The following is a 14,273-nucleotide window of genomic DNA, read 5'->3' as shown; positions in this document are numbered from 1 at the left end:
TTCCATAGCCCCTGAGTGCGGGCCAGACTTAGCAATACGCTTCTAATGTACAGACGATGGAGAAAATGGCAGAAAGTGACCTCCGAAGGGGGGCCCTGCCAACAGCCATGTGAGTGAACCTTCTTCAAAGCAGACCCCCAACCCTAGTCAAGCCATCAGATGACTACAACGCTGTCCAACATCTTGACAGCAACTTCGTGAGAGACCCTAAACCAGGACGACCCGGTCCCACTGCTCCTGAACTCTGGACCCACAGAAACTGAAATAACGAATGCCTATTGTTTTCAGTCACTAAGTTTTGGGGCCATCCGTTACCGGACAGCGGACACCCGGTACAGCTGAGTAAGGGGACAGTTGAAGGAAGGTTTCGAACCTCAATGACACTTAGGAACCCACAGACACATTGGCTGAGCTTCGGCAATAGCTATGAAGTAGGTACTTACAGAAATGCAAGCCGACTTAACATATCCACCCCGCTCATCAAAACGGAAGCCAACGAGTCAGTAAATCATCAGTAACAAGGTCAAACTAAAACACCCAAATTAAATGGGTTTGCTAGCATTGGACAAAGGGGAAGTTGCGTAAGCCGAGCCATCTGAAGTGGTCAACGGACAGCCATTTTTTGATGTACAAAACGATGAGTCCATGTGTTTTATCATGATCCTTCACTCTCTGAGCTTCCGTTTCCTTTTTTATGAAATAGGGGTAATGACCCTTATCATGAGGATTAAGCTGATAACCAAATCGGCCGCCTCAGAGCACACAGGATGCCCGTGAGTGTTGCTGACTCACCAGCGCCACAGAAATAAAGCTAGTCGGACCTAGAGAATAAAAGTGAGTAGTTGCCTGTTTTTCCCCACCCAATCTTGTCGTCTCTGCCTGATGAATCCTATCTTTTCCTGTCATACCCGTACGGTCATACTCTAGCGAGGGCCTGGTTTCTGGTCACAGAGGGCTGTCCTCTCTTTGTTTCCTCACATGGCGGAAAGGGAGCTACCCAGCTCTCCATCCTCTTCTTTTAAGAGGCACTAATCCCATTCTCGAGGGCTCTACCCTCATGACCTAATTACCTCCCAAATGTCTATTGTACCTGCCCCTGACAGTTTCCAATAGACTCCCCTCTCCCCTCCTGTTACTTGCTTTAAACAATATAATAATATTTTCTTAGCATCATTGGGAAAAAATCAATTCCACTTGTTTTCCACAGGCCAAAGATATATAGATAAATGGACCCATAATACGTCAATAAGAGAGGAACTTAATTGACCAAAAAACAAACAAACAAACAAACAAACAAACAAACAAAAAACCGGGTAGTTGCCAGCAGTCAGAAATTTGAGATCTGCCCCTGGGTCTCCTAAGTGAGAGAGAATTGGGATATGAATGAAGATCCCTGCCTCTGTCTTCCCACCTGTGTAATGGAAACAATCCACTGCAAAGGTGCCCTTCTTGAGCCAGACTTGCCCTTCAGGCCCATCTCTGGTCCTTAGGAGGAGGAAGCGGGGAAGCGGTGGGGTGGGTGGGGGGGGGCGGCTGTGTCCAGACAGCCTGCCCTCCATCCCAGCCAGTGGGAGGGAGGATGAGGACAGAGGGAGGCGGCCAGGGCCCTCATTGCTGAGGCAGGCCTCATCCCAGAGGCCGGATTTAGCTGGATTGTTCCAGCAAATGGCTCAATTCCCTCTGGTTTTTGTAGTACAAACAATCCCAGACAAGTCTTAGAGGGTGGGAAAAAAAAGAGTAATTTGTGTGGCAGAAAACGTGAAGCATTGAGCATGGCCTTGCAAAGCATTTGCATTTTTAAACAAGAAAAGGCTGCTGCTGAGTGTGGCTGTCACTTAGTTATCTTGTTAACTCCCTCCTGGCCCAGGCCCTTGAAGCTGCAGGCTCCCAGCATCCCCGAGAATGCAGGATTTGGAAGGAGAGGCGGATGGCCGCCCTGAAGACCGGAGTTCAAGTCCAGCACTGTCACTAAATCTGGAGGTATCTTTGTGTGGTCTTCTCTTTGGCCCTCAGTTGCCCTTCATTTCTTTAAAGTGTGGCTGTTGGACCAGCTGAACCGTAATGACCTTTAGAAGGCACAGTCGAGGGTTATAAAATCTGGGAGTCGGGAGACCTGGATTCAAATTGTGGCCCCGGAGCTAACTTGACCAAGTGACCCCGAGCTTAATGCCGAAAGGAATTTCTGGAATGAAGGGGCGCAGCCCCCAGCATCCCTGAAAGATGGCCATCTAGCCTCTGTGTCAAGGCGCTCAATTCCCTTGGTGGAGAGGAGGACACCATTCTGTTGCCAGACAGCTCCATGAGTCAGAGTCCACCCTCAGACTTGAGTTCAGATCAGCTCTCATGACACCTCTACCCACAGGGAGTCCCGGGCAAGGCCAGTGGGCAGTTGCACGCGTTTACAACCAGGTAGTTCTCGGTTCCAGTCACAGCCGGGTGTTCTGAGGTGACCGCATCCGTCTGTATCCTGGTTTCCTCCTCTATAAGATGGAGATAATAATCCAGCGCACCTCTTTGGGTTGTTGGGAGGGTTAATCAAGGTTGGCACTCAGCACAGCTTTGGCCATGGTGCTCCATGAAGCTATCTAGAGCAGTGGCAATCATACGTCAGCGCCTCTCCACCCTTTTCCGCACGCTGGCACACAGAGCACAGGATGTTCACAAGTGGAAAGCAGAGCTCTGACCTTCTGCCCAGGAAAGATGGCATAGAGCTACAGGTGACTCCCCAGGGGTCCATGTGATGTAACCCGGCCCTTTCTGTCCTCCCCAGAGACCCCAACAGTGCACCTGACTGCTGAGCATGTCCGTCCAGCGGCAGCCTGGCTTCCACTCTAACTTTTTTTTTTAAGACACATCATTCACACACTTTGGTACATGTGGTAGATTGGACATTTTTCACAATCCTTCACACCCTCCCCCTATTAAAAACTGCACAGCCACACACCTGCAGAATCACCCACGAGAAAGAGCAGAGCACGTTTCCTCCCCATGGACTTGGACGTGGCCATGTGACCTGATCTGGCTGGTGGGTCATGGACAGGAGCAATAGTGTGATGGTTCCAGGATGGAGCCTCAGTCACATCACATGTTTCTACTCACTCCCTGGCACTCCGGTGAGCCAACTTGGCAGCTGCTGCCCATGCCCGAGCCTCCGTGGAAGCACGTATGGGGCAGACCTGAGCACAGCGTGCAGCCTGGACCCAGCCCGCCCACCCCGCAGGTGGAAACGGAGCCATGGGACCAAGCCATCCTGGATCAGCAGAACCGCAGTCCCGTGAGCTTGAGAGGAAATGCTTGTAGTTGTAACCCAGCTGAGCTATCAGATGATTTGTTGTGCAGCCCTACCGTGGCGATAGCTGGGACCATATTATTTACCAGGAGCGAGTGACTTATGAGACCCCCAAGTGACTAAGACACACAATAAGTCCAACCACCACTGGTGAAACCAAAGCTCCACCTGACGGTCCTTTAGAGTCGCTCAAAGGGAGGTCCCAGTGTGATGGGAGAGGACAGAGTCCCCCTGAAAGTACCCGAGTCCACAACCACTCTTGAACTTAGATGGCAGCCTGGTTTCCTGTCACCTCCCAGTTCCGGTGCACCCCCACCCTGTCCCTGGACCTCACCTTCTAACTTTATATCATCAGAAAGATGAGCAAAGAACCTGAGAGAGTTGATGGGTGCCTTGGAGGGGCAGGGGTAAAGCCCTTCTGCACACCAGGTCTTCACTACTCCCCATGAGCACCCATGTCCATTGGGTGGTAGTCAGGCTCCAGGACAGCCCCCCCAGTGATCTCGCCTCCTGGGACACACGCCCTTGCATGGTCCCCTCCCTTCCTTTGCCAGGGCTGGTCCATATGGCAAAAAGAATATGGCACAATTGATGGCATGACACTTTCAAGAGTAGTTTATGAAAGACATTAGCATCCCACATAGACCCTTTTTTGTAGAAGTTGACAAACCGATCCCAAAGTTTATATGGAAATGCAAAGTGCAAGAGCCAAAACAATTCTCAAAAAGGAGGACAGAGGTGAAGGATTTACACTACCCAATGTAAAAACTGACCACGAAGCCACAGGAAACAAGACAGTATGGTCTTGGCACAAGGACTGACACGCAAAGCAAAAGGAACAGAATTAGGAGTCCGGGAATGAGTCCTTAAATTAATTTACGGTCCACTGATTTTCAACGAAGGTTTTAAGACATCAGTGGAGATGATCTTACGACCAATCGGTGCTAGAAGAGTTGGAGAGCCAGATGGAAAAACAAAATCAACTCAGGCTTTGGCTTGCATCATATCCAAAACTTAACTCAAAGTCGGTCATAGATCTAAACTTAAGAATTGAAACTATGAAACTTTTAGAAGAAATTATAGGAGAAAATCTTTATGACCTCGGGTTGGACAAAGAGTTCTTATGTATGATCAATAAAACATGATCATGCTGATCAATAAGAGAAAAAAAAATTGGTAAGCTGGACTTTATTCTAGTTAAAAACGTTCACACTTTAGAAGACACCAGCAGGGGAACAAAAAGACAAACCACAGACTGGGAAGAAATATTTGCGAATCATCGATCTGATCATGGATTCGTAATCAGAATATATAAAGAACTTTTATAACTTAACAATAAGACAAAAAGCCCAATAGGCAAAAGATTGGAATAGACATTTCATCAAAGAAGATGTATGAATGGCTAACAAGCCCACGAGAAGATGTTCAACACAATTAGTCATTAGGGAAATACAAATGGGTACCACACCACAGAGCATTACGCATCCACAGGAATGGCTTTCATCAACAAGACAGATAATACCAAGCTTTGACAAGGCTGCAAAGCTACTGGAACCCTGATGTATTACAGGTGGCAATTTAAAATGGCACAGCCACCTTGGAAAACAATTTGGCAGCTTCTTATAATAGATAAAAGTGAGTTTACCATGACTCAGCAATTCCACTGCTAGGAATCTACCCGAGACAAAGGAAACATGTGTCCACACAAAGGCATGAATGGGAATGCTCGTAGGTACACAAAGGCATGAATGGGAATGCTCGTAGGTACGTCAGTCATCACAGGCAAAAACTGGAAACCATCCAGCTGGCCGTCAACTGATGAAAGGGTAAACAAAATGTGGTATGTCCATTCAGTGGAATGCTCCTTGGCTAATAAAAAGAAAGGAAGTCTTGATCCACTCGATGGATGAACATGGATGAACATGGATGAACCTTAACCACATTTTGCCAGGAGGGGGAATCCAGACGGAAAATGCTCTGTGTTCTATGATTCCATGGATATGAAACGATCAGAAAAGGCAAATGGATAGAGACAGAGAGCAGAGGAGTGGTTGCCTAGGGCTGAGAGTAGGAGCTGGGATGAACCCTAAATGGGCACCAGGTAACTTTTGGGGATGATGGAAATGTTCTCAACTGGATGATGGTGGCGATTGCAGAGCTCCGTAGATTTATTAAAACCATCAGTAGCAGGGAGACTTTGGGGCTTCCGTGTTGGTGGCTGTCTGAATCATTTGCTGCCCACTGCCATGTCATGAGCCCGTGGAGGGGTCCAAGTCAGAAGGAAAGGAGGCCTTCCGGAACTGCATTGGACTGTGGCATTGTAGACCCCAGCCCCAGGGCCAGGCCCAGCTGACATCTTAACTGAAAGGGACCGCATGAGAGACCCTAAGCCAGATCTTAAGCTGCTTCTGGATTCCCTCACCCTCAGAAATTGTGAAATAATAAATGGGTTTTTTGTTTGTTTGTTTGTTTTAAACTGCTAAACTTGGAGTCATTTGCTGTGCAGTCGTAGATAACTAACACAAACTATGTATATGTCGTGGTGAGCCTCACAGCCAAGTTCTGGGTAGAGATCTGTATCCCCATTATAGAGGTGCAGAGACTGAGGCTCAAGAGTATGCAGCTATCAAGAGGTAGGGGCAGGGACACATGGATGGTTCATTCGGTTAAGCACCTCTTGATTTCAGCTCAGGTCATGATCTCACGGTTTGAGGGATAGAGCCTCACGTCAGGCTTTGTGCTGCCAGCACAGAGTCTGCTTGGGATTCTCTCTCTCTCTCTCTCTGCCCCTCTCCCCTCTCAAAATAAATAAGTAAACATTAAAGAGAGAGAGAGAGAGCATTTAAACCAGGCCAGCTTGAAGTCAGACCTGCGTTTTACAACAGCTCCCTTAGCATCCTGAAGCGGGTACCATGGGAGACACCAAGGAAGGAGGAAAAGCCAGACCCTGCCCTGTAGGGGACACTGAGCAGCAAAGCCTCTGAGGCGCGTCCAGCAGCTGCCTTCCTGCCTTGGCTCCTCGTGGCGCCCCATTCGGTACCACGGCTGCCAAATCCATTTCGTTCGGTTCTGAAAAAAGCTCCAAGCACCCCGCGTGGGGGTTCCTGCCTCCCCCCTCGAGGCAGAGAGCAGCGAAATTGGACAGTAATGTGTTGTCGTTCAAATATTTCAGCCGGAGCCAGGGTGAATTATGATGCCGCCTCACTTCATTCAGTGTAGCATCTTTCATAAGAGCTGTGCCTCAGAAACACTTTGGAGAAGGAAATAATAAATAATTGCCCAAGGGGACAAAACACGGGATGAAAAGCTCCAGGCTGGTGAGGAGCGGAGGGGGAACTCGGTGTGGAGGAGCTGGCGTGACCGGGGAGCTCAAGCTGGGCGGCGGGGCTTTGGCGAGCAGAACTTTGGGCTTGAGCGCTGGGTTCCAGATGCTTCTGGGAGAGGAGGCCACAGGACCCCGTTCCTCAGCCCCAACGTTTCTCTTGCTCATTCCCCTCCAGCCCCACTGATCTCCTTGCTGCGTTTTCAACACGCCAGGCACATGCCTGCCCTCAGGGCCTTTGCACTGACTGTTCTCACAATCTAACACACTCTTCTCCCAAACACCCGCCCAGATAATTCCCTCATCTCCTTCAGTCTTCGTTAAAGTATTGCCTTCTTGGTTAGGCCATCCCTGACCTCGCTATTTAAAATGTGTTCTCCTGGAGCACCTGGGTGGCTCAGTCGTTTGAGCATCTGACTCTCGGTTTTGGCTCAGGTCATGATCTCACAGTTCGTGGGTTCGAGCCCCGCGTCGGGCTCTGTGCTGGCAGCTCGGAGCCTGGAGCCTGCTTCAGATTCTGTGTCTCCCTCTCTTTCTGCCCTTCCCCCACTCGTGCTTGCGCGCGCGCTCTCTCTCTCTCTCTCTCAAAAATAAATAAGCATTTAAAACAATTTTTTAAAAAATTTAATGTTTATTTATTTTTGAGAGAGAGACAGAGCGTGAGCAGGGGAGGGGCAGAGAAAGAAGGAGACACAGGATCGGAAGCAGGCTCCAGGCTCTGAGCTGTCAGCACAGAGCCCGATGCGGGGCTTGAGCCCATGAACCGCGAGATCACGACCTGAGCCGAAGTCAGACGCTCAACCAACTGAGCCACCCAGGAGCCCTTAAAACAATTTTTTTAAATGTGTTCTTCCTTTTTCCTCACTCCTGACCTTCCTGTTCTGCTCTGTCCGCCCCCCACCCTTAACCCCCTCGCCGATTCTTAGGTTCCGTAACGTATGTATTATTAAAATCATAATTGTTCTCCTACTGCTAGATCGTAAGGAACACAAAGGCAGTGCTTTTGTTCCCGCATATGGTGCCTGACACAGCCGAGGTGCTCAGCAAACATCTGCCGAGTGAACACAGGCACTGTTGAGCGGGGCCTCGAGTGCCCGGGCACAGGTGTGCACTTCCTCCCCACTGTGGACCCACCTGCAGTCTGTGCGCATATGTGTCCCCAGTGCGAATCCATAGTAAGTTCCTCCTTTGGGAAGAATGGTCTCTGACTTGAAAGACTGCGACCCAATATGGGTAAAGAAGCCGGGCTCCGGGCCCCAGCACACCAGGGTTTTAATCCCAGCTTTACCACTTGCTTTCAAATAACCTCGGCCGGGGCATGACGCCTCATTTGCAAAGAGGGCTAATCATGATGGTTGCCACTCTGTTAGGTAGGAACTATTGATTACGTCCATTGTGCCTACGGGGAAACTGAGGCACTGAGAGGCCAAGTGAGGGTGAGATCGGACACTCAATAACAAAATAACTACCACGGCTTGGGTATCCGTTGAGCCTAGAAACGGAAGCTGGGAGGAAGCAGGAGGCAGATGAAGCCTGGAGCCCAAACCTCGAAATGCAGACAGCAAGGCTGAACTAGAACCATTTTCGCCCCGATCACCTTACCGTGGAGGATGAATTCCCCCGAGCAGAGCAAAGAGCTGATGCCAGTCATCCAGACTAAAAACACCCCTCAGACATCAGTGCAGGAAGGGTCTTGGAGACAGACCGTCAACCCCCGTTCCCACGTTCCCAGCGGGAAAGTGGGGTTCAGAGAGGGAAAGTCCTTTACTGATGATCGCACAGCAGAGAAAAGTGTGAAATGTGAGATTTGGCCTGGCTCTGCCTGCCACCAGGGCCCTCGTGCTTTTCACTGTTTGATTTCTTTTTCATTCATTCTACACGCACCAGGTGTGGCCCGACTCCTGGGTCAGCCGGGTTCCCCCGGGGTCCTGGGGACGAGCCCCCTGGAGGCCGTGACAGTCCCCCATCCTCGGTCTGCTCTGAAGGCAGGAGAGGCGACAGGGCCAGGAGGAGGGGTCCCTGGGGTAGGGGGCAGGGGGTCTGCCCACCCACGTGTGTCCGTCAGACTCACAGCTCTGGCAGCGGGAGAGAGAGAGAGCTAAAGGGCGGCCGGGCCCCAGGAACATCTGGCTTGAGGCCTCCTCACAGACATTTTTTTCTCCCTCACTCAACAGCAGTGAGTTCTAGTTGGGGGGTGAGGGACGTTTCTCGGCACAGGCTGAGTTTAAAATAACTAAAGATGTCACGTTCCTCAGGGCCACCAGGTGCCTGGCACCAGGCAGGGTACCAGGACACCAGGCCGGGGGCCGGGGGCCCACAGATGAGCACTCACGGAGCCCGCAGTCTGTTTAGAAATAGGATGCCCTGCGTGTTGGTGTCTGAATCTAGGCATCTGTAGGTCCCTCCAGCTCAGTGCTTCTCAGCTGGGGTGAGTTAACCCCCCAGGGGACATTTGGCAATGTCTGGACGCATTTTTGGTTGTCATAACTTGGTGGGGGAGGGGGGGCATGCTGCTGACATGTATCGAGGCTAAGGGTGCTGTTAGACATCCTACAACGTGCTGGACAGGCTGCGATAAGGAATTAGCCAACCCGGGGCGCCTGGGTGGCTCGGTCGGTTAAGCGTCCAACTTCAGCTCAGGTCATGATCTCACGGTCTGTGAGTTCGAGCCCCGCGTCGGGCTCTGTGCTGACTGCTCAGAGCCTGGGGTCTGCTTCGGATTCTGTGTCTCCCTCTCTCTCTCTGCCCCTCCCCCACTCACACTCCATCTCTCAAAATATGAATAAACGTTAAAAAAATTAAAAAAAAAAGAATTATCCAACTCAAACATCAGCAGTGCCTACATTGAAAAAAACCTGCTTTAAACAAAGAGTTTTTAACCAGGAGTTCCGGGACCCTTAGAAGGCTTGGGGATGTCCTTGCAGAAATTCAGGCACCTCCCTGAGATCATAAAGCACCATTTGGGACCTCTGTGTCCATGAGAATTGTTCTAGCATGATCATTTGAAATCTCATCCACTTGGAGGCCAGGCATGTTGCTGAGCTGTCTGACTGTTTTCTGCTCAGTACCCAGCATGGGGTATGAGCATACGGTAAGTGCTTGCTACGCACTGTTTGGATGAATGGCAGGGGGTCCTTAATAGACCCAGAAATAGTTCTCCTCTTCTCCACCCAAGTTCTGAACACGTTGGGAAATGAGACCAAGGAGCCGCAGAAGGAGGCCAACATATCACCTTCGGTGTGGAGAAAACCTCATTTGAATAACGCAACACAGCTCTCTGTGAAAGGCAAATGGGTATGCTCAGCGAACCCCAGAATTAGGCGGACCAACCCACCTTGTCACAGACAGCTCGGGGTGAGGGCAGGCCACCCACCTCCCGGTCCTCACCACAGGAACGAAGCCTACGTCTAGGCTGGCATCATCCAACAGAAGGATAACATGAGCCCCAAATGTCATTTGCAATCTATTAGCAGCCGTATTAAGAAAATAAAAAGAAACAGGTGAAGGTACTTATAGAAGTACATTTCATTTAACCCAATGTCCCTAACCGGCGATCATTTTAACACATTGTCAACATAAAAAAATCTTAATGGGGTATTTTACCTTCTTTTTTTTCATACTATGTCATCAAATCCCAAAGTGTATTTTACAGCAAAATGGCACATCTCAATTCAGACTCGCCACATTTCAAATGCTAATAGCCACATGTGGTAAGTGGCTGACATATTAGATGAGGAAGTTCTTAGAGGATCAGGAAATTATTCTTTCTCTCTCTGGATGAGCTCCAAGCAGGGAGAAGAGGGGAAGGACCAGGTCCCATGAGCCTAAGTCACCAATCAGCGAAATCACACTACCTCTCCTGGGATGGCATGGGGAGAGGACAAGAATTGTGCTAATTGCTACCTTCACATGGAAGGAAATATTGGAATTGGAGATGCTTCCCTCCTGAATGGGTGGGTGGGTGATGGGTGGGAGGGCGGAAATGATGGATGGATGAATGGATGGATGGATGGATGGATGTGTGGAAATGGTGGATGAATGGAAATGGTGGATGGATGGATGGATGGATGGATAGATGGATGATTAACAGATGATGTGAAATCCAGGTAAGGCATACCACACCAGGGCAGGGAGTCAACTTCTATTTTTAAAAAGTTACAAATGTCAAACTCAAGAAAGAGAATTCTGCGTTTGGGGTAGCACTAAGTCTTTGTTTCGAGAAACGAGAATCCCATCCACTGCCACCTCATCCAACCTCTGTGGGTGGAGGAAACAATAACATCTGAGTGGTAAATCTAAATAATGTCAGTAATAACAATAATGTCTAAAAACAGTCACCATAATACTACATGGCAGGTAATTGAATACTTTGGCAAGAACATAAGCTATATTCAAAGAGGGATTCTTGTCTGATTGCTTACTGCTCTGTTTCTAGTACCTGGAATATAGTAGGTGCTCAATAAATGTTTGTCAACTGAACAAATCGTTTGATTTATTCAGGAGGCTCGATGAGGTTCAGCACCTTGCCTGATGTCACACTACCACCCAATGGTAAAATCTGAATTTGAACTCAGGTCTAGTGGAGGCCAAAGCCTGTTTTAACACCTGCTTCTCAAGTGAATGAGGCAGAAAATCACACGTTCCCCTCTGTTCTTCGTGAACATGACACTTGGTCAGCCCTGTAGACTATTCACCCTGGAGAGCACCCCAGCAAAGGTTCAAGGCCAAGGTGGCTTCTTCTGCTTCTCCCCCTCAAACTGCTGTGTGATGCTCTCCCCATGACCCTCAAGCTGAGGATACTGGGAAACACAAATTCACTTGAACTAATGTAGGTAGAACGGCCTCACCATGGCCCCTGAGAGCCGGCTGCTAAATTTTCAGGAGTGCTGTGAGCTGGTTGTTAAATGCAGCCGTGACTAAAAAGTTAAAGCATATAAAGTTACCATTAAACTCAATTACATGAAAAACAAAGCTTATAAATACTCAAAATTCATCACTTCATCACTATTTTACTCTATTCTGTCGCTATCGATGCTCTGAAGGTTGTTTATGTCTGTTGTACCCGTATGGTGGAAATGCTCCTACGATGGTGTCCGACCGAGCGTCTCTTCCCAACTCTGCACTCAAAGTCCCCAGCCTGAAATCAGCCATGGTGGGAGCATTTACACCACGGAAACTGGCAAATGTTGCAAACCAGGTCCTGCTTTTATTACTGTCCTTGAGAGATTGTTATTATACATTTACCAGTATCCCATGGCTGGTTTACAACCTAGGATGCGGTCACAAATCAAAGAGTGTGGCTTTAAGATTCCCCATTCCACCACCGGGTAATTAGGAGAAAGCCATCTTCGCTCAAAAGGGGCATCTGACTTCAGGAAAGAGAGCTATAGACTTTCTGGGCCTTCCTGTGGGAGGTGGGAAATTCAGTGCACATTCCCTTTGGGGTCCTGTTCATCTCAGCAGAGAGCGTCCAGGACCACAGGATTCAGCTGAGGGGCTTTCTCACAGACATCCAGCTTCCTTTGGAAATAGCAAAGCTCAGCCCTCTGCAGTCATTGCCAGGCACGGCAAGCAGGTCTCTTGTCTCTAATGAGCAGTTGGCATGATGCCCATGGTTTGGTCCTGGGCCCCCTGCTGAGATGAGTTGATTTAACCATATCCTGCTGTCCACACCACCCACCCTTTGTCTCTGCTTTTAACACCTCCTGTGTGTATGTCGTTGGTTGGAGTGGGGACCGTGTAAAATACAGAACAAAAGCCTCGGGAAGCGTGTCTGCCCAGCCAGCCACCTCCTCTATACACTTGGAGAATCTAGGAGGTCTTTAATTAGTTTTGCATTTCCTCCTCAGGGGAGTCGAACATTTGTTGAGTACCCCCTGGGTGCCATGTACGTTTCTGGGCATCTTCTAGATAATCGTATTTAATGCTTTAACTACCTTCTAGAGTAGGTACCACTAACTCCTTTTACCTATGAAGAAACTGAGACCTGGGAGGTTGAGCACCCACCCCTTCCCGAGGTCAAGCAGCCAATGAACGGCTAAACCAGAATTATGACACTCTTCTCTCTGGCTGCAGATTCACATATTTCCTACTATGCTACAGTTGCCTGAAATAGATACCCTAGAATAAACCTTAACAAGTGGCTACGGTCTCAACAATCGGGGCTGAGTAGGAGGACACGAGTGGCTGGTGGGGAGCGTAAACACACTCACGGAAGCAGGAGATGATGGGGCTCATTGGAGAGCACTGGGTGGGCTAAAGGTTTACACAGAAGAGGAAGAAGGAATTCATGTGGGTGGAAGGATATGTGGCCAGACTGAGAGGTGGTAAGAAGGAGGGGCAGATGGGTAGAAGAATGGAGGAGTAGATAGACGTGAGGGTGAACATGACATATGGAGAGATAGAGGGTGCCAGGGTGGACAGTGAACAGTGAGTGCTGGACGGGGGTGGGGACAGCAAAATGGCGGTGGGTGGATGAGTGGATATGAGAAGGAACGGATGCCCAGATGGGTAGAAGAAGGAAGAGAAGGGGAAGGGAGGGAAGAGATACGGGTGAAGGGAGAACTGGTAGGTAGGTGGGTAGGTGGGGGGGTAGGAGGATGGATGGATAGACAAGGAGATAGCGAAAACGCAGACAGGAAAGGCTATGGGTGAACACGTGGATAGCGGAAGACTGACATGTGGGAAGGGAGGCGATAGAAACGCGGCCATGGATGGGAAGGAGAAGGAAAGCAGGTGATCGGGTGGGCAGAGGGGACAATGTGTAAGAGTGGATAGTGTTGGCTGCATGGATGGCTGAGACTGGATGGCAGGCATGGGCATGTGGGGAGCATGATAGAAACCATGAGAGAAGAAGGGACGGAGGGAGAGAAGAAATGAGGGGAAGCCTGGAGGGAAAGGCTCATCCCTGCACTCGTGCACCACAGAGGTGACCCCTGGGGAAAGGGAGTCACCCTCATACCCAAGAACCAACCAGAACCAGGGCTGCCCAGGCAACACAAGCAGCTGACAGCTAAGCTGCCTCGGGAGCTCAGTCCTGGGGCAGCCCCGCCTGCCTGCCGTGCCCCAGCCAGGAGCTAGGCTGGGTTCCTCGCCTTTCTCCGCCCCTCCTCCTCCCTGCCCGCCTCCCTGCCCCTCCTTCCGCTCTCCTTCCTCACCGGGCAGCCTTGTCTTGGCAAGAGGCTCACTGGAGTCGAGCAGTGGGACCAGACGCTTTGACCTTCTCTGTTCTTGGACATAATTACTGTTATCCCACATAATCGCTTTGAAATAACTCTGTGTCATTACGCACCTTCGTGCTATGTTGCCCATTTATCTGTGAGCAGGCCTGTGCTGGGGAGCAGGGATTTTGGTGGAACAGCGTGCTGGGTTGTTTCTCCCTCCTCCTCCTCCTCCTCCTCCTCCTCCTCCTCCTCCTCCCCTTCCCTTAACCCTTCCTGTCACTCAACAAGGAGTTCAGACAATGGTGCAGACAGCCCCTCCAGGCCAGCGTCCAGGTACCTGTGGAGGTGTGACAGGCCAGTGGGTCCAGGCATGGATGCTGGTACCTCGGTGGGTGTTCCAAGAGGCCCAGGAGTGGCTAGAGGTGGGAGGGGCAATGGAAAGTCAAAAGCAAGAGCTGCGCAGTGTAAAGGGAAAAGCCAGGGTCAAGTCCGAGAGAGA

This window comes from Panthera leo, chromosome C1 (assembly GCF_018350215.1).
Source record: "Panthera leo isolate Ple1 chromosome C1, P.leo_Ple1_pat1.1, whole genome shotgun sequence".
NCBI lineage: Eukaryota > Metazoa > Chordata > Mammalia > Carnivora > Felidae > Panthera > Panthera leo.
The sequence above is the reverse complement of the archived record's forward strand: the minus strand, read 5'-3'. Positions refer to the sequence as shown.